General features: G+C 39.9%; 1 protein-coding gene and 1 pseudogene across 2 annotated transcripts in view; both read right to left on the reverse strand.

The window, feature by feature from the left end:
• Positions 1–19047, reverse strand: part of TTC29 (tetratricopeptide repeat domain 29) — a 724023-nt gene that overhangs the window by 226360 nt on the left and 478616 nt on the right. The gene's annotated exons all lie outside the window — the stretch shown is intronic.
• Positions 962–1100, reverse strand: LOC116659398 (annotated as a pseudogene).

Below are 19047 nucleotides of genomic sequence, written 5' to 3' on the forward strand. Positions count from 1 at the left end.
TATAAAAATAAAGCTACATTTATTTCCTTTTGTTAAAAAAATGAGAGAGAGAGAGAGAGAGCAAAGCCTTTAGGTTGCTTAAGGATTCTGTATTTAGATCTGTATTTAGTTCTGTATTTAGATCCATGACTTGCTCCCATTTTTACCCCCTGCAATGAGAAGGAACTCTAAAGATGTGCATCCCATACCAATGGGAACACGAGCTAGTTGTAGGGAGAAAATCCATGCCAGATACCCCATTAGTTTACCATACATGTCTTTATTACCTAAGAAAGGGGTAATGAAACGTCTAACTTCATGCCAGTGAAAGGTTATTATACACTCATATACAAGGCATTGAGAATTCAAGAGCTAAAAGTCAGAGTTCCTGCCCTCTACAGACTCCAAATAAATCTGTCTGTATATAAACATGTATATATATGTAATTGTAAATATGTGTAAGGCAAGTGATAAAAGCCTTAGGGGGGGGGCACGAGAAATAAGTACATCAGGAACTGGAGAAGAGATAGACCACCTAAGGCTTGGCTTCATTCAGATTCCAATACACGCGCAAAAAGTTTGTATCCACACAGCAAACCTTGCTACCTCTGCTCCTTTCTGATGACTTAAAAATGACTTCCCTTTCAAGAATCAGTCTCAGATTCTGGAGGACCTACTAAGGTACTAGAGAAAACTGGTCCCACCCTGTCACAAATATGGAAACTGAGGTTCAGAGAGGGCTAAGTAATTTATCGACAACCAAATGGACAGCTAAATTACTTAAAAATATCTCTGAGAGTAAATATGTTACACTGAAAGGCTTGAAAATAAATCTTTTAGCTGGAAACAAGGACTGGCTCTAAACCAAATGGAAAACATTGAACTGGGGGAATCAGGCAACCATGGTTCTAGTATGTTCAATAGTTTTTACAGCCTGGAAATATCTTGCTTAACCTCATGAGTGGTCATCTTCTCCATCTATAAAAGGAGGGCCAGTGGATTAATGATTTCTCATTTCTCTGGTCATTTCTAGCAATGAGATATCAGGGTTTAATAATTCTAAGTTAAGCTGATAAGAACAGATGTGACATTCGATCTTAGCCAAAAGGCCGAGAAATGATTTACAATAGCCAAGACATGGAAACAACCTAAATGTCCATCAACAGATGACTAGATAAAGAAGCTGTGGTATATTTATACAATGGAATACTACTCAGCCATAATAAGAATAAAATAATGCCATTTCTAGCAACATGGATGGACCTGGAGATTATCATATTAAGTGAAGTAAGTCAGAGAAAGACAAATATCATATGATATCACTTATATATGGAATTTTTTAAAAAGATACAAATTTTATTTACAAGCCAAAAATAGACTCACAGACATAGAAAACACACTACTATGGTTACAAATGAGAAGGGGCAGGGGAGAGAGAAATTAGGAGTTTGGGATTAACAGATCTACATCACTATGTATAAAACAGATAAAACAACAAGGATCTACTGTATAGCACAGGGAACTATATTCAATTTCTTATAATAACCTAGAATGGAAAAGAATCTTAAAAAGAATATATATATGTATGTAAATGTATAATTGAATCGCTTTGCTGTACACCTGAAACTAACGTTGTAAACCAACTACACTTCAATTAAAAATGAAATGTAAAATTAAAAAAAATTCTAAATTAATATTCAGCATTGGCCTCTTTCTAACCTTATGATCTTACAATCTTCCTTGCCTTATCTCAACGAGGCACAACTTTCTTTCACTTTTCTCAGACTACCAACTCCTGCTACCCATCCTCACGTATCCCATCAAGCTTGGAGTACATAGGTAGGAAGAAGGCTTGAGTCCTGGAGCACGTGTCTCTGCTCTCAGTGTTCTTCTGTCCATCAGCCACATGGATATAATCGGCCAGCCCTAGCCTTGTACTTCTTCAATAAGAGTAACATCACTTAATCTATAAATATGCACGTATAAGCTACAAGAGAAACAAAATGCTAACTCGAGAGAAATAGATGTTTCTAAATATGCTCCTTTCCATTACTAACTAATATTTGCCACAGACATGAAGGATACATGCAAAGCACTGTATCATTGGTTTAAAAAGGCAATTTGGCTTCCACGATGTTCATCCAAGTGCTCCAATTAGTTCAGTGCTTTCATAATTATGTATAATTCAGTTTGCATTGATGCATGAAATGTTTATTTCCCTAATTGTAACAAGCACTTAAATTAATTACACCCTAACCTTTTGATTCTATGGGCCAACTGTTGAGTCTTTTTGTTAATATTTTAAAGTCATGTCTTTTTATTTTTGAATTCCTCCCCCCTCCCCTCACTTCTTTGATGTGTTGTTTCTTACCCTTGTTTGGAAATCTCTACGGAATCTTCTCAGAATAATCTTGCCGTTTTCTTTTATGGCTGAAACTTTGCATTTTAACAGTTGTCTGGAGATAGTTTCTTCCTTGTGAAATATCGGTTTTAATAACAGGGAAAGAAAAATGCCATAAATCCTCACGAACCGCATAAAGCGGAAGTCTCTGAGAGACTGATTAACATGGAGGCACTACACAGGTTTTTCAGTAATTAGAGGATGTGTCTGCACGGAGCCAGGACAGCTCCGGCCTTGAAGCCATTTCCCAGGGCAGCCAGCAATTATTACAGCCCGGAGTACCTTTCTTATAGTCTATGCCTCTAGCTATGAAAGCTGTTTTCAAATAAAGGTCTCTTAATTTCACAAAAAGTTAACATCACGTTGGATGCACAACACTTTTCTGCTAACACCTTTGCCGCTCCGTTGGAAGAGAGCCCTCAGAGAGAAGGCAATTAGAAATCCCTAATTTGTTGTTCATCCACCCATAAAAGGTTAAGAATATTCTGGTCTCTGATTACATGAACCGAGCAGAGGGCAGATCTGGGCTCCCGCAGTGCCCTAGCTAACTGCTTACTCTATCCGCAAATGCTGCTGAAAATCCTCTTCAGAGCACAGGAGTGAGTTCGCAGTTTTCTTGTGGGTTTGAGAATTTTTTTTTTGTCTCAGTGAATTATAGATAGTAAATAGAGTGTGGAAAGGGTTGTCATTTTTCCTTTTGGTACAGTGCTCAGTATACTCTCAGCATGCAATAAATGCTCAGTGTTAGCCCCGCTGATTTTAGAGGAAAAAAATTCATATAATAGTTCATCACCGGTAACCACAAAGCTCTACTTCCTGATTCACAATTGCTTGTATGGTCTGGATGTAATGCAGCCTTAGGAACAATTATGAATAAGTAGCTTACTTCAATATATTACTTTTTTTTCCAAGAATGAAATAATGCCATATGCAGCAACTTGGATGGACCTAGAGATTTTCATAATAAGTGAAGTAAGTCAGAGAAAGACAAATACCGTATGATATCACTCATATCTAGAATCCAAAAAAAATGACACAAATGAAGTTATTTACAAAACAGAAACATATTCACAGACATAGAAAGCAATCTTATGGTTACCAGAGGAGAAATGGGGGATGTGGAAGAATAAATTAGGCATTTGGGATTTGCAGATACAAACTAATAGACAGATACATAGATAGATAGGTAGGTAGATAATAGATAAACAAGGTCCTACTGTGTAGCACAGGGAACTATATTCAATATCTTGTAATAACCTCTAATGAAAAAGAATATGAAAAAGAATGGATTTATATATACATATATATATCTGAATCATATACATATATATAACTGAATCAGTATGCTGTACACCAGAAACTAACAGAACATTGTAAATCAACTATTCTTCAATAAAAAATATATATAGATATATGGATAACTTTTTCCAATGAGTGCAGATGAAACATTAACTCCACGATAAACTTGCCGAACCATAAGTCATCTGCCTGGTGAGCTTTCTATTAAATAAGCAACATGTACTATAAATGACAAGAGAAAATTCATCTCATCAGTCAAGGTGATTGACTTGGCATTGAATTATCCTTCACCTATTCTTTCTGTTCTGACAATTCAACCATTTAATTTAGCCAAATGGGTAAACTGAGTCCTGAACAAAAGTCTCTTTAACCTGGAGTGGTCTAGGGGTGGGTTTTAATGAAGAAAAGGAAAGGCAAAGAAAGGAGCTGAAAGAAGAAAGCTGAGAAAGGTAAGCAAACCCAAATGTTGCCAGCTCTCTGGCAGTGCAAATGAGCAATTCGGAGATGAAGTCCTAAAGCTGAGAAAGTTGACCAGATCCGTGTCTCCTTCCCATGGGAGATACAGCATATAGGATCTCTGGTCAATTGAATACACTGCATCCTGGGAGATGGCGCCCCACATTTCACAGTGTTACCATCGAACTGGTGCTTCAGTTGTACTTTTATAAGGCTACTCCAGAGTCATATGAGACCAGCTGTCCTGGGTGGTTTAATAGGTAATACGAAGCCCTGGACAGAAAAGGCAAATTCAAACCTAGATTAGGTATCTATTCCTGTGAAATCCTGGCTCTTCTAGGATAGAAGATTCCAGGATTTATCTTCCAGGATTTATCTTTGGTCTTTGGAGTTCAGATGTCCAGTAAGAGCTCAGACAACTGGCTTTTCAATTTGGCTGCACACTGGACTCTCCTGGGTAGTTCAGAACGACATCAATGCCTGGGTCTCACTTCCAGAGATTCTAATTTAATTGGTAAGAGGTACAGCCTGGATATTAGGGGTTTTTAAGCTTTCTAGGGGATTTTAATGTGCAGCAAAATTTGAGCACTACTCTAGAAATTATGTGGTGAAAGTTCACAGAAGGGGGAATTCTCTCTGTGTTGGAATTCTGGACATATCAGAATAGTCTTATACTAAAATTGTGACAATTAGCTGTGATGTTGTGGACAGGACTCAGTTGCAGAAAACAGAAGCTACTCTATTCAGTTTAAGTAGAAATGAATTTATCTTGGAACATTAAATAGATTATAGACCACTGAGGAAGCTGAAGAAATAGACTGTCAGCTGAGCTTTAAGAAACAACTTTGAAAACCATGTTTTGGAATTGAGTCATTCAGGGAGCTGCTACCGAATCGCGAAGTTACTGCTATAGCTGCTAATCCCCAAGACAGACCTCCATTCCCAGGCTGAGGATTAAAGTGGCCTTCAGAAACAGGCATGGCAAAGAAACCACCAAGAACTAGGCGCTTTAAAGATGGGTTTGAGAAACGCAGAGAACGTTTCTCTCAGGCAGTTGAGGGGACCCTAGGTGAATGAAAAGAAATGTGGTAGGTGCCCAATAGGATTAAAGGCAGAAAGAACAGCGTGGCAAACGTACAGAGGGGGGAAAGAGCACGGAAAGAGTACAGGGATCTGAAAGTAGCTGGTTATAACAGGGGCAAAGGACGAAAGTGGTGGCGGGGTGAAAAATAAGAAAAGAAAGGATTGATGCAAGTGGAAGAGACAGGAAAAGTGTGATCCCGTTTGAGATGTAAATTTAAAATTTAGAAATTCAGTGAGATTCCAAAAGGCAGCTTAGTACCACAGCCAAGGGCACAGTCTCTGGAGATAGACTCCTTGATGGGGGTGTCAGCACCAACACTTATGAGCTGTGTGACCTAGGGCATGTGATTTAGCCTCTTTGTGGGAATTAACATATATAAATGATTACACAGAGCATGACATATAATATCACTTTTAAAAGCATTTGGATGATGATGATGATGATGATGATGATGATTAACAACAGTAAAGAATGAAAGAAGACCTCTCTCAGGGTTAATGCTACAAGTTGTGGGTTGTCTACTCTCTTGAGAACCCCATCCGTACCTCAGAAGGATGTGGTTTTGTTGAGAATCACTACATGAAAGTGAAAAAAAGCAAAAGTTCACATGCTTTTATAAGAGTCCAAGTAGGAGACAGATGCTGAAGACCTGAACTAAGGCAGTAGCAGAGGAGAAGAATTAGAATCTTGAGATAGTTAGGAGGTAAAATTAATCACTTGGTAATGAATCAACTTTAAAGAGAGAAAGGTATGAAAAATGATAGTGAAATAGTTGGGTAGATACTTGTGCCCTTAGCTGAGCTAGGGACAGGTAAAGGAATTGGGATGGGTGAGGAAGAAAGAACAAGAGAATTGTAGACACGTTCACTCTGGGCTAGTGAGTAACATCCAGGTTGTTATTACCTGGAACTCAAGACATGCAGGCAGGGCCAGAGAAACCAACTGGCAAGTCAGTGAGAGCTTGGGTGTAGAATGCTTTGCCCATGAGATGATTTCAGATTGTTTGCCATGATTTAAGATGATTTAAGGAAAGGGCTAAAAAAAGGTGTGGTCAGAACAAAGGAGGATTTATCAGACTGGTACAGAATTGTAAATGGACCATGGGGCTTGGCAGATGGGCAAAGAATTCTTGGATGATAGTGAAGAGAGCTCTCTGAAGTGGCTTACCACTTCAGAATTAAAACCATGAGAAGAAACCTAGTGAATTGGGAGGATGTCTAAGGGATGAATGGTTAGGGGTCACGGAGTAACTTTGGCGGATCAGGTGGAATGAGAGAGGTAACATGAATAAACACTGACAGCAGTTATTTTCCACACAATTTGCAGTACGATTAATCATATGCTGTCTTTTGGCGTCTCCTTCATAAAGTTTTATTTATATCTTTCATTATTATTAACTCTATGCCTTTTTCATTTTGTTTCTCTAGCTATATTTTAAAATTATTTGACGACAGGGACTGTCACATATTTTTCCACATTTCACATCTGATAAAGTGCTACAGACAGGGTGCTCAATAATTATTTGTTGACTTAATGTTAACATCATTTTGATGTGAAAACAGCTCAAGGGCTTGGAGATGATGCAGTACTGAGTGATCTCACGGGGGATGCCCCTGTGTTGGGGAGTGGGGCTGAAAGTCCCTAAACTAAAAAAAGAAGAGGACTGTGAGATCAGAATCCTGGTTGGATCATCCAGGTGCATCTGAGTTATAGATGCTAACTCATTACAGGGTTGAGAAGGAAAGAATGTTTTATAGCAAGGATACAAACACTGTCTTTGCATTTGAATCACTCCACATCTGTACCTAAACCTTCAAATATGTGTCTTGCTCATTGCAAAAACTCAGTGACTGCATTCAGGCAGAATTCAGGTGCCTGAGTGCAGATATCTATTCCTCGGTGAAGCCCAAAATGTGAACACACCTCCGTGCAGGGGCTTTGTATATTTACTGGGATAGTTCCTTTATGCACAGGTGCACAGCTGAAAAATTCCCATAAAAAAATCAAACAGTAACTTCTATTTCTAGCAATATCTGGTGTTCTAGAGAAAACCTTCCACAGTAGCACATCATACCAAAAATATTTTTAATAAGCTTTATCAAGGTAAAATTCATTGAGTTTGGGCAAACATAAGTCTTGAAACCATTATCATATCTGATATGCAATATTTCCATCACCTAAAGTTCTCTCACGAGCTTTTTCGTGACTCAGAAAGTTCCATCCCCACTTTCCCATGTTCAAGCAAGCACAGATATGCTTCTGTTACTAAACTTTAGCATTTTCTGGAATTTCATGGAAATAGAATCATATGGTATGTAATCTTTGGTATCTAACTTCTTTCACTTAGCATAAAGCTTTTGAGATTCATCTATGCTATGGTGCTTACCCCAGTGTGTGGCTTTTCTTGTTGGATAATATTCCATTGTATGAAAATTGAATGTTACAATTTTTTAATCAATTCATGAGCTTATGGATATTTAATTTTTAAATTTATTATAAATAAAACCGTTGTGATCATTTGAGTACAAGTCCTCGTGTGGATATATAAAGATATATTTTATCTTGGGAAAACACCTAGGAATAGCATTACTGGGTCATATGGTAAACAGATCTTTCTGCGGAAGTGAATCAGCAGATCAGCAAGAACATGACGATTGTTGGAAGCTCCAGAGTATGGAACTATTTCACAGTTTTTCTTCCCCTCTGCTTTCTGGAATCTTAGCAACTTAGGAAAGCTAGGAGATCTTTAATTTCTCCCTTTTCTCATCCCCAGACTAGAGGAACTAACCTAGAAGACGGGAGAGTAGGCAGAGACCTGGAACCATGTTTTCACCACCCTGTTAGAGCCTACAGTCATAAACTCCACCTACATCAGGAGTAAGAAAGGAAAGTTTTGGATGCGATTGAGATCAGAGATAAGATGACAAGGACAAATCTTAAATACACAAATGGTACTGGACAAATAGCTGGAAGTAGCTGAGAAGTGATGGCTTCCTGCCAAGGTGTTAAGGAGAGGTTGACTCTGACAGCAGTGGGTGATGAGAGATTTAAGGGGGTCATGAGTAAAGACGTGAAGACCAAGCAAGAAGCCTGTGAAGATCTGTCAAAGGATGAGAAGGGTCTAATGATTCTTACAAGCTTGTTAGTTAGAAATACGACTCTGGCTAAAATGAAAAAGGAAGAGATATGTGAATATTGTTGGACACTGTGGTACAGAATGATTGAGAGACTTGTCCACAGTCACAGTGTTGGGATCATGAGTCAGAAAACCCACCTTCTATTCTCCAGTTCCATCATTTACATGGACAAAGCATTAAACTTCATTGAACCCCAGTTTCATTCTGTAATGAGTAGACAATATTTATTTTAAAGGCTTTGGTAGGGCTCAAGCAAGATGACCTACGAGAAAGCATTTTGAAAAGTTAAAAATGTGAGACTGCATCATTAACAAACCAATACAATTAACCTGATTTCTGTATATTAAACCTCTAAAGTATTTTCTTTATGTCAGGCTGGTGAGGTTAGATGGTCAGGGAAATGGGGAAGAAAGCAAAGGAAGATGAAAGAACTGCATTTGGCCATCATTTTGGCCAGTGCCAAGAGACAGGCAGGAAGGAAAGAGCCCTTAATCCGATTGCCTGAAAGCTCACACGCACACCTTTCATCCTCCTGGCAGGTGGAGCACACAGCCTCCACCCAGCATAGTCTCACTTACGCACAGTTTTGCAGATAAGGAAGCTGCAGCTGCTCACTTGCGAAAATATTTCCAAAGCCACTAATAAAAAGGTAACACGCTATGTGCTATGAGAGATGACAAGCGCACCCTGGGATGAATGACGGGTAAAGAACTGTCATCTCTCTTCTCAAAATCAGGCTATCGCCAGCTCATGTGGCTTGGCACCTGTGGCTTGTTAGCAATTATGTGTGGAAGTCAGCCCATTCAAAGTTGCCCCTGTGGAGCAGTTTGAGGCTCTTGGCCTTCCGTCTGTCTTTATATGGTTTCGGGGCACTCCAATATGTGTTTGAGAAGAAGCTTTAAAAATCAGTTTTCTCTCTCTTTTCCACATTTTCTCCCATTTTGTTTTTAAGTGTGATCTGATTAGTTTTTAATCCAGAATTCAAGGAGGAAAGGGAGTAGCAATCCCTTTGGGTGTGATGACTTGGGTTATACTTGGACTCAGTTTTGGAATAAATTTTGTGATCCTGATTCATAGTTGAATTGGTGGGTGTTTCAAAGTTGTTTGAGCTACAACAGGACTTGTTTTTTGATAAGTAATATTAAGTATAATAAGAAAAAATTATTTTTTCACTTAAAATGTACCAGGCACTGTTCAAGTACTTCATATGAATCATCTCATTTAATCCTCAGTATAATGCCATGATTAGCCCCATTTTCCATATGAGAAAACTGAGGTACAAGGATGTTAAGTAATTTACTTACTTGATATGTATAATATACACACTTATATTTTACAGAAATACAAAGTTATACAAAATGCCAAATGATTTCCTTAAATCACAACATTCATTCTGTAATTCCCTAGCCTAGAAATCTTTTAATAAACACCCTTTGTCTATCAAATTAAGCGTGAATGCCCTATCCTGACATAGCAGAGCTCTCAAATTTTGATCCTACCTCCCTTCTACACTCCTGCTTTCCAGCAATTTCCTAACCCAGTCGTCCTCAACCAAGAGAGAGTTTGCCCCCTGGGGGATATCTAGCAATGTCTGCAAGTGTTTTGAACTGTCACAAGTTGGGAGCTGTTACTGGCATCTAGTACATAGAGGTCAGTGACCCTGAAAAACATCTTGAAATGCAAAGAATAATCCCTTCCCATAACAAGGGATAATCCAGTCCAAACTATCAGTAGCACCAAGGTTGAAAAACCCTGACCTAATTTACTCTCTAGACAAACAGGACAACTTGCGGTTTCTTAAATAGCCTCTGTGTGTTTCATCTTTGTAGCTTTCTTTCAATTATTCCAATAATGTAATAGGGAAGAACAGAGCTGACTCCATGTTGGGTCTGTTTCTTCTACTGTAACCTTTGCATTCTATCGCTTTGCTACAAGCTAATCACTAAAGGGATGTTACCTATAAGCTTAAATGATACATAATGGCCCATCTCTGGGAACCCTGCCTCCAAAGTAATGAGTGTTAAGCTGAAGAACTTTTGTTCAGCTCACAGGAGACATCCCGACCAGGCCCACCTGTGAACGACTGCAGGCAGGAAGGAATGAACACATCCCCTTCGGAGGCTGACTGGAACCAGGAAATGTTTGACTTTACTCCCTCCCCATTTAGTATAAAAGAAGCATTAATTCTAACACAGGCAAGATGGTTCTTTGGGACAGTAGACCACCATCTTCTTGGTCTGCTGGCTTTCCAAATAAAGTCACTATTCCTTGCCCCAACAGCTCATCCCCGGATACACTGGCCTGTCGTGCGGTGAGCACCATGAGCTTGGACTCGGTAGCAATAAGGTACTTGTCCACAGATCATATTCTCAGTCTCAAGGGCAAGGCAATGGTGGTTCTTAAGCTTTGCTGCACATTGAAATCAACTAGGTAATTTTAAAATTCCTGCTGCCTGAGTTACATTCTTAGAGATTTCTATTTAATTGATACAAGGACTTTTAAAGGTCCTCAGGTGACTCAAATGCATAGCAAAGTTTGAGAACCATCATGCTAGAGATGTTAATTTCACAGACAGACTGAGTCTATGTCCTAGCCATGCCCAAGTCCTTCCCCAAGGCCCTTTCACTGCCACGGACTTAGGGCAATGCATATCCTCAGTAAATGATTTTGGCCCCAGGAGGACACTGTGGATTATCAAAATTTGATTATGTTAAGAACAAAGCACCCTTGTTGTCTAGAAGGGGTGCTGAGTGGGTCACCATGGAAAACCATCAGGGCCTGGTGAGTTAGTCAATCCTCTTGGACCACTGGAATTTAAAGCTTTGCTTCTCCTTTTTCATCCCTAAGTTTAGGTTTCTCATCGTGTCCATTCAGCTATGTGGAGAACTGGGACCTACGTCACTCCCCAAAGAGAGGGAGAAGTCTCCCTTGGCCTGTCTTTTAGGGGCTTTGATACAGATGCACTTGCCGCACATGAACTGGAGCAGAAATGCTTGAGATAAAGTGGGGAGAGCAAGAACGAAAGAGAGAAAATCCTATGTTTACTACTGATGATGGAGCATCCAGGCGGCACTGAGAGCTGTCCGGGGATGTGTTACTCTGCACGTCGGGGTCCTCACTATTTGGCCCTCCACCTAAATGCGGGGCGTGATCGTGTGCCGTTGTAGACGGGGGCGTGTGGGCATCCTATGTGCTCACCAGGCCAGCTTATTCTGTGTCTGAACTATTTTGCAGTGCTTCCCATTTTGCCATTGGCTAGTTCATCAGCTTCAGAAATGAGCATTACCAGACAATATTAAAAGAATACGTAGTGTTGGGGAAGGGTATTATAGCTCAGTGGTAGAGTGTGTGCTTTGCACACATTAGGTCCTGGGGTCAATCCTCAGCACCTCCATTTAAAAAATAAATGAACCTAATTACCTCCTGCCATGGAAAAACAAAAAAAAATTTTTTTTTAAGGAATACATTGTGTGAAATTCAGTGAGGACCAACAGCATCTGCATGGTGTTCCTAACCAAGGGAATGCCATATTTTCAGAAAATGCCACTTGTAGTAGTACCTTTTCTTGATTTCATAGATTTCCCCAGAAAAACAATCATGAAAGCAGCTCCTGAAATTCAAGGCCTTAGGCATTTATAAAAAAAAACTTCCTATATGAGATGAGGACATTTTCTGCTGAATTTTTAAACACAGTTCATGGGGCCCCCTATAGTCAGAATGAGTTTCATGCTGAGATTTTTTTTTTTCCTTGAATAAGTTTAGAGCTGGCATGGCAGATAATGAGGGCGTTTTAGCATGCACGACAAGGCGGGAGTTAATGTCTCCGGTTGACACCAATTCTTATCGAGCTAAATACTGCAGAAATGAAAAGTAAGGTTTGCTACTTCCGTGTAAATTTCATCAGAGAAGAAAAAATACTATAAGGGATAAAATCAAATTCTCCAAGTGAATTTTTAAAAAATGTATTTTATAATAGGCATTATTCTAACTTCGAATCCTTGAGAAAGACTTAAGATGCTGTGGTTTGGTGCCTGATGTCCAATATAGCTGTTTTCTGTTCATAGCATGATACTGGCTTGTTAAGCTTCAGCTCAAGGTCACCTGACACTCTGTAGTCAATTCTCTTTGAGCATGAAGCTTTGAAAGGAAAACTTATCACAAAACACAGGGTCCCTTTCTGTACTGCCTGGTCTCAGTGAGATGCTGTAAATAAAACATTGGTGAACTCAAACACAAGCAGACAGATCTTTGGAAATGATCTGGAAGAAATCTGGATAAACAAAGAATTGCTTCTGGGGAACCTGGCAGGACACATCAGCCCACCTTGTCCTAAGTGTAACTGATCAGGAAGTTACTTGTAGTTACATCACAGACGCAGGGAAACAAATGATCTCCTGGAAGAGCTCTTGTTAGGGAGACTTAACCACATCACTACCCCTGCAGCCCTTGAGATAACATGTTTATACAAAACAAAGCAAACCCACTTGTAAATAACCCTCCAGACACAGGCGTGCAGTGGAGGCAAATACTATGAACCAGGGCTCCATTCGCTTTAGGTAACAGGAAAAGAGGCATGACTGCAAGATTCCGGATCCTTGGAAACTCTAGGTTCTGATTCATCAGGGCTCACACCCAGAGTCTGAAAGTGTGATTTAAGTCCGGAACGCTGCTCCCTTCCTGCTCATCCTTCAATGGTCTCTCCTAAGGATCGTCTAGTCTGTAATTCTTACAAGTGAAAACTTTTTCTCCAGTTTTGATCAAATCCTGTTTTGAAAATGATAGAGTAGGTGGCATTTTATTCTCATTAGAGTGCTGTCATTTGCAAGCCCTGTGACCTTGCACACCTCCCTCGTCTGTGAAAATGGGTATAGCCATATTCTTGCTTCTTGGAGTTGTGAGAACTGAATGAGCTCAGGCCCATAAAGCCCGTGGGTGGTATCTGGCCCCTAGTATGGGATTTATAAATGTTAGCACAGACAAGGCCAAGACAAGAAAACACTCCACAATTGCATCAAACTTCCCTAACACATCGGGATACCCCATGAAACCCATTCGAGTTTGTTCTGTTTTCAAATAAAAAGGAGAGGTGTGGTACAGTACATTTCCCTAAGATCTCTGGCTTTATTCCCTTTAGATCTGTCTTTATAGGCATCCCAGTTTATTGGTCAAAGCTTCTTTTCATGGTGGACCACACTGCATGACACACAAGTGAGAGGTGGAAACAGCTTCTCTGCATCCATGATGTTGCTTTTCTCGTTCACTGTTAACTAGCAAGGTGAAATGAAGGTCATGGTGTCTAGGGTCATCCCATGATCTGAGAAGTACTTTGACCGCATGCTTCCAAGAAGTCCCTTGACCCCATGCTCCCACTCCAGCCAAAGACCAATGGAGATCATAAGCTTGACTAGCCCCCTACAGGGAGGGAGTGGCCCTCTGTGGGTGTTAATGACACCAGAATTGATTACATCAACAGGGACAGCCTTCCCCCTCCTCAGCTTCCCTCGAAGCCAGAGAAGGAGAGATGTCTCTCCTATATCACTTCCCAGTTATTATTTCAGAAATGGTTTGCTGAACACTTACCTAAAATTGGAAATTAGGGTTAATGCAGAGAGCTGTGAATTCCTTGGGGCTTACATAAACAAGGTAGGCTTGGTGTGAATCTGAATCATCTACAAATGTCACTCCTGGATATCCAGGAGGTTTTCTAACTGGCTGGACCTGCCCTTATGCGAGAGAGGAGTCAGCAATACCTATTAAGTATCTCATTCTCATGGAGGAATTTTTTTGTTGTTTAGTTGAGCTCTGTAACTCATTTCCAAAAGCACCCAAATAGTTTAAATTTTTATAAGTTTGCATGCACCGATCACTTCCCTTGAATAGCTAAGTAAGGAAGGCAGGGAGGGCTGAAGGGAAGTTTTCCTGTGAATACAGTGTTTTTGACTGGATTAACATTTTCCTGCTAGAATTGCACGTCCTCTTAGCTCTCAGAAGGTCCCAATTAGGCCTGACACATTGCCATCATAGCGCACGTATTCCCCGTAACAACCGTATTAAGCTCAATTGGTGCTGGGGGAGTTTTAAAGTAGGTTTTCCAACCCGTGTGGGTGGACAGATTCCTCCTTCATCACCCACACGCCTTCCCCCAGCCCGTCGCAAACTCCTATTATAACACCCTGCCTAGGAATATGCTAGCTGCCGACACAGTTGGTGTTTATTTGTCAATAATTTTATAAGCCTGAAACACAGAAAACCATCCTGCCTACACTGGCTAGAAAAAAATCGCACTAAAATACTGTAGATTTTGTGAAGCAGGTCAGAAGTTATAAGAAATTAGCCAGTTGAGAACTTCAAGTTTTAAATATCCCCGAACGAAATTTAAATAGCTCCTATCTGATGAGAAGACTGAAAAAGGAACCCCATCCATGAAGCCATTGCTTTGCTGAAGTGATTTCCCCACCTGTGTTAATTTGTTACTGGGCATTGGGACATGCACAGAAGCACCCATCAACTCACAGAACATCCATTTTTTTGTCAAGATTCTCATTCATGGATCCTTCTCAAGTCAAGATGACTCATTTGTTTATTCATTTTTTTTCAGTAATCTTTTACTGAGCTCTTATTAAATGCCAGGCTGTCTGGCGATACATGTTTGAATAAATTCTCATGGTACTTAAATTTTAAGGCAGGAGAGAAAAACAATAAAAAATTAAACAAGAAAACAGCAGGTGGTGATAAGTGCTAAATGATGAAAATAATCAGACTGATTTCCTAGAGAGCTCCCAGGGGCTATTTTTCCATGGGTAGTTAGAGAAGCCTTCTCTAAAGAGGAGATGTAAGCTGAGGCCTTCATGATAAGAAGAAGCATGCTTTGTGAGCATCAGGGATTACCAGGTAGTGAGAACAGCTGGTGCAAAGGCCCTGTGGTGGGGATGAGTTTGGCACGTGCTTGGAATGGAAAGAAGGTAAGTGTGAAATGAGCACAGTGGTAAAGGCAGGTAGTAACGGGTGAAATGTAAGAAAGTTAGGTAGGTGCCAGGTGAGGCAGGGCCTTTGCAGGCCAGGTGAGGCAGGGCCTTTGCAGGCCAGGCGAGGAGGTCAGGTTGTACTTTACATGTTACAGGAAGCCCTCGAGCGGTTTGAAGCAAGAGCGTGACATGATACGATTCATATTTTTACAAGATAACTTTGGCCTTTCCACGGAGAATAGAATGTAAGGGGCAAAAGTAAGAGCAGGAAGGCCAAGTAAGAGGCCACTGCAGTAGTTTATGTGAGAGATGATAACACTTGGACTAAGGAGGTAGCAGTGGAAATGGGAAGAAATTTTGAAATTTCAACACTTCTGAGGTAGTACTGCTATTCTGCCTTACAATCCACTCCCTCTCCCCTCATCAGAATCCCACACACATAATATTCATTCATTTATTTTATCATTAACGATAGTTCATTGCACACGAACTATATGTCAGATGCCAAACAAGGTAGTAAGGACCCACTGAAGATAAATGTCAGCTATTTCCAACACATCATTTTGCTCAGTCGTCAAGATCGAACCACTTCCTCCCAAGAAACCAGTTCTGAACAAGATGCTATTCCATGCTGCAGTCTCGCACAGGGAAGGCATAAGGAAAGCACGGGGATTAAAACTTACAGGCAGAAGAATTCTAGTCTTTAGTTTAATTTTTCTGCTTACAGTCTTTCCTTATTCCACAGAATTCTATTTGCTGATTTCATCTCATGCATATCCCCTCATCCACCTTCACGGCCGATTAGAGGACCAACGAGGAGAGCTTCGCTGTACACTTTCTAGGAGAATTGTCCCAATTCTCAGCTCACCTGACTTGTTCTGCTGGTGAGATTGAATGAGACACTCAAACACTTTTGTTTTGTAGGCTTGAGTCTCCATAATTAACGTTACTACCACTCCTCTTCCCCATTATCTTAAGTGGCTCCTTTCAGCGCCTAACCTCTGTTCTGATAATCAGAAGTCCAGGAGCTAATCCTGCAATCCGATATTGAGTCTGCACATTCTAAATGAGAATGACAGTGTTCTGCCCTCCAAAGCAGGGCAGTGCTAGCCTTAGGAATTTGTTTTAGAAATTCCAGGTCAGGCACAATTTAAAGGCCTTTCCAGATCTGTAGAAAAATAGTCTTGAATCTCTAATGTTAGTTCTTTAAAGAATTAGCAGTGACTGCTTCCTTTCTATTTATGAACTCAACCTTTCCTATCAGACTGTCTTGTCATGTGTCTAACAATCGAGTCCTTCCTATTATTTTGTGCTTTTATCATTTATAATATGATTGATTCTTGATGCACAGTGATTCAGCTTACTGTGATGTATATCCCTTCTCCATGGCAAAGTCCTGGAGATTATACCTGTATTATTTATTCACCACTCTTATCAAAGACAATGAACCAACCGCACCTCCTGACTGGGATGCAACTGACCTGACCCCTTAGTCCAGAACTGCCCACGATAGGTCCCACCCCAGGAGTTCCCAGTGCCTTCCTCAGGCTTCTCTGGGAATCTCTTGGATAAATGCGTATCATTGGATCTTTTCTCGCTTCCCTATTTGATTGATAAACATGCTAGAGAATGTTATTTATAATGTCCCAGTTACAAAAATGTGATTACAACATTCTATTCTGTGTGATGTAAAAGTGTATTTCTGACAGTTGGTTCAATGGTATCTTTGTGGCACTAGTTTCTCGATCAGGAAAGTAGCCCTCTATTACATGAATCCCAAATCTATTCAGCTAGTTGAACAACTGAAAGGCATAATGTGAAACATGATGAAACAATACAGCAAATTCAAAATAATTTAGTTCTGAATGAGATATTTTACATTAACGTCTCATATAGAGAAGGCTTTAAAAATATGGGGGATGGTTAAAAATTTTAGCACAGAGAATTCTAACAATGAATTTTTTCCTGTCTAGCTGAAAAAAAGATCACTCTCATTAAGTTTTAATAGTGAAATCCCGTGGTCTAGCTTACAGAATAGGAGCAGAGTCTGAAACTCATTGCTCTGTTGTAATATTGTTTATATTATAATAAATACAAATCAGATTTATTTACAGTGTTCACATTCAATTCCTGGCCAGAATGCTGAGAATTGCTTGTAGTAAAATGTCCTTAGCAGAGGGTTCCACATTGAGATAAAGGCTTTGGAAGAAATCAGCTTTACTCAGTACATTGTGCTTCAGTTTAATGATGTCAAACATATTTGAGGAGTTGAACTTAACATTCTTAGGGGCCCCTTGTAGCCCTGAAATTTTGTGATTTCATATTAAATGGCTTAGGTTACAGGATAACCTTGTAATTTGAAAAATGTTTCACATTTTGCTAAGCCCAAGGTGCACAGGCTGTGTGTTTGCAATTTCATTTCCATAAGCAGCCTGAGGGGCGGTGTCAGACCCTTTGGTAAAGCGTGTCTCTAGGAAATCTCTTAAAGTCTGAAAATAAAAGCAGATTAGGGAGCAGGGAATGTAAGAAATGTACATACTAGAATCCTAAGAAAACCTCTCAGAAAAGGTTTTTTAATCTTTTGATAGTTTTGCAAAGTAAGTAGGCCATGAGTGGAGGTAAAAACATCCTTTTCAAAGGCTCTCTTTTCCAGCCAAGATGACGTGGAAACTTACGTCAGGGATCAAAAATATTTGTGGAAAATTTATTTTGGAAATGTGTAGACTTTAAAATTGGCATTTTAAATTGAAAATTGACTACACTTTAATTAAAAATAAGAATTTTTAAAAAGTAGGCAAAGATGTATGTAGCAGGATGTTTATTACGGCTATATTTGTAGTAATGAATGTTGGAAATAAAAAAATAAAACAAAATAGGTATTTTTAAATGTAACTGCAATAACAGATACGTTCTAATCATTCGAATTAATTGTTATTGATAGGTCTGTAGGCAAGGGGCAGATTTCCCATGTACTGGGACCCTTAATTACTGCCAAGGAAAGAGCTTGAGTGTTGGCATCTGGGAGACTTGGTGTTGGATTTATGGGTTCAGCCAGCTAACCAGCTGCGCAAAAGACTAGCTTGGGCAGGTTGCTATGGCTTTCCCAGCTGTAAACTGGAAACAATAATAGCTACCTCATAGTTGAGGACTAAAAAGTGATAATATGTGAAAAAACACTGAACGCTACAATCAACGTGTTTCCTTTCTCTTCCTTCCGACACCCCCACCCCCATCACTCTCTCCCACCAATGGCAACATTTGTGAGTGAACCCGAAGCGCTTGGGTCCTCCAAAAGAATTTGTATTTGTTCCCATTCCTCTCACATTCTTGTTTACTCTTCAAATGCATGACACATTAGTCCCTTGTCAAATAAAAGAAAATTAAGTTAAAGAATTCTAAACTAATGTTATGTTTTATATGTAAGATCTTGCTGCCTTCTTCATAATCTTCCAAGACAGGATCATAGCAGAATGCTTACTTATCTTCTTTCTGAGGACTTCAGCACCCTTTATCTATTTTATAATCTGTAGAACCTTCCTGAGAGATGCTTTTATAGGCAGAAGGGCTGGCCAAAGGAGAAACTCTGAAGAGTCGCAAAGTTGATTTCCTGTGTCCACAATATCTCCTTGTTGTTTTCCTGCCCACACTTGGTATCGCTCCATTCTTCCCTGCAGGGTCTGTGACCTCATACTCCACCCCGTCCAACCAGACCTTTCACACCATCAC

Source organism: Camelus ferus, chromosome 2, assembly GCF_009834535.1.
Source record: "Camelus ferus isolate YT-003-E chromosome 2, BCGSAC_Cfer_1.0, whole genome shotgun sequence".
NCBI classification, from domain to species: Eukaryota; Metazoa; Chordata; class Mammalia; order Artiodactyla; family Camelidae; genus Camelus; species Camelus ferus.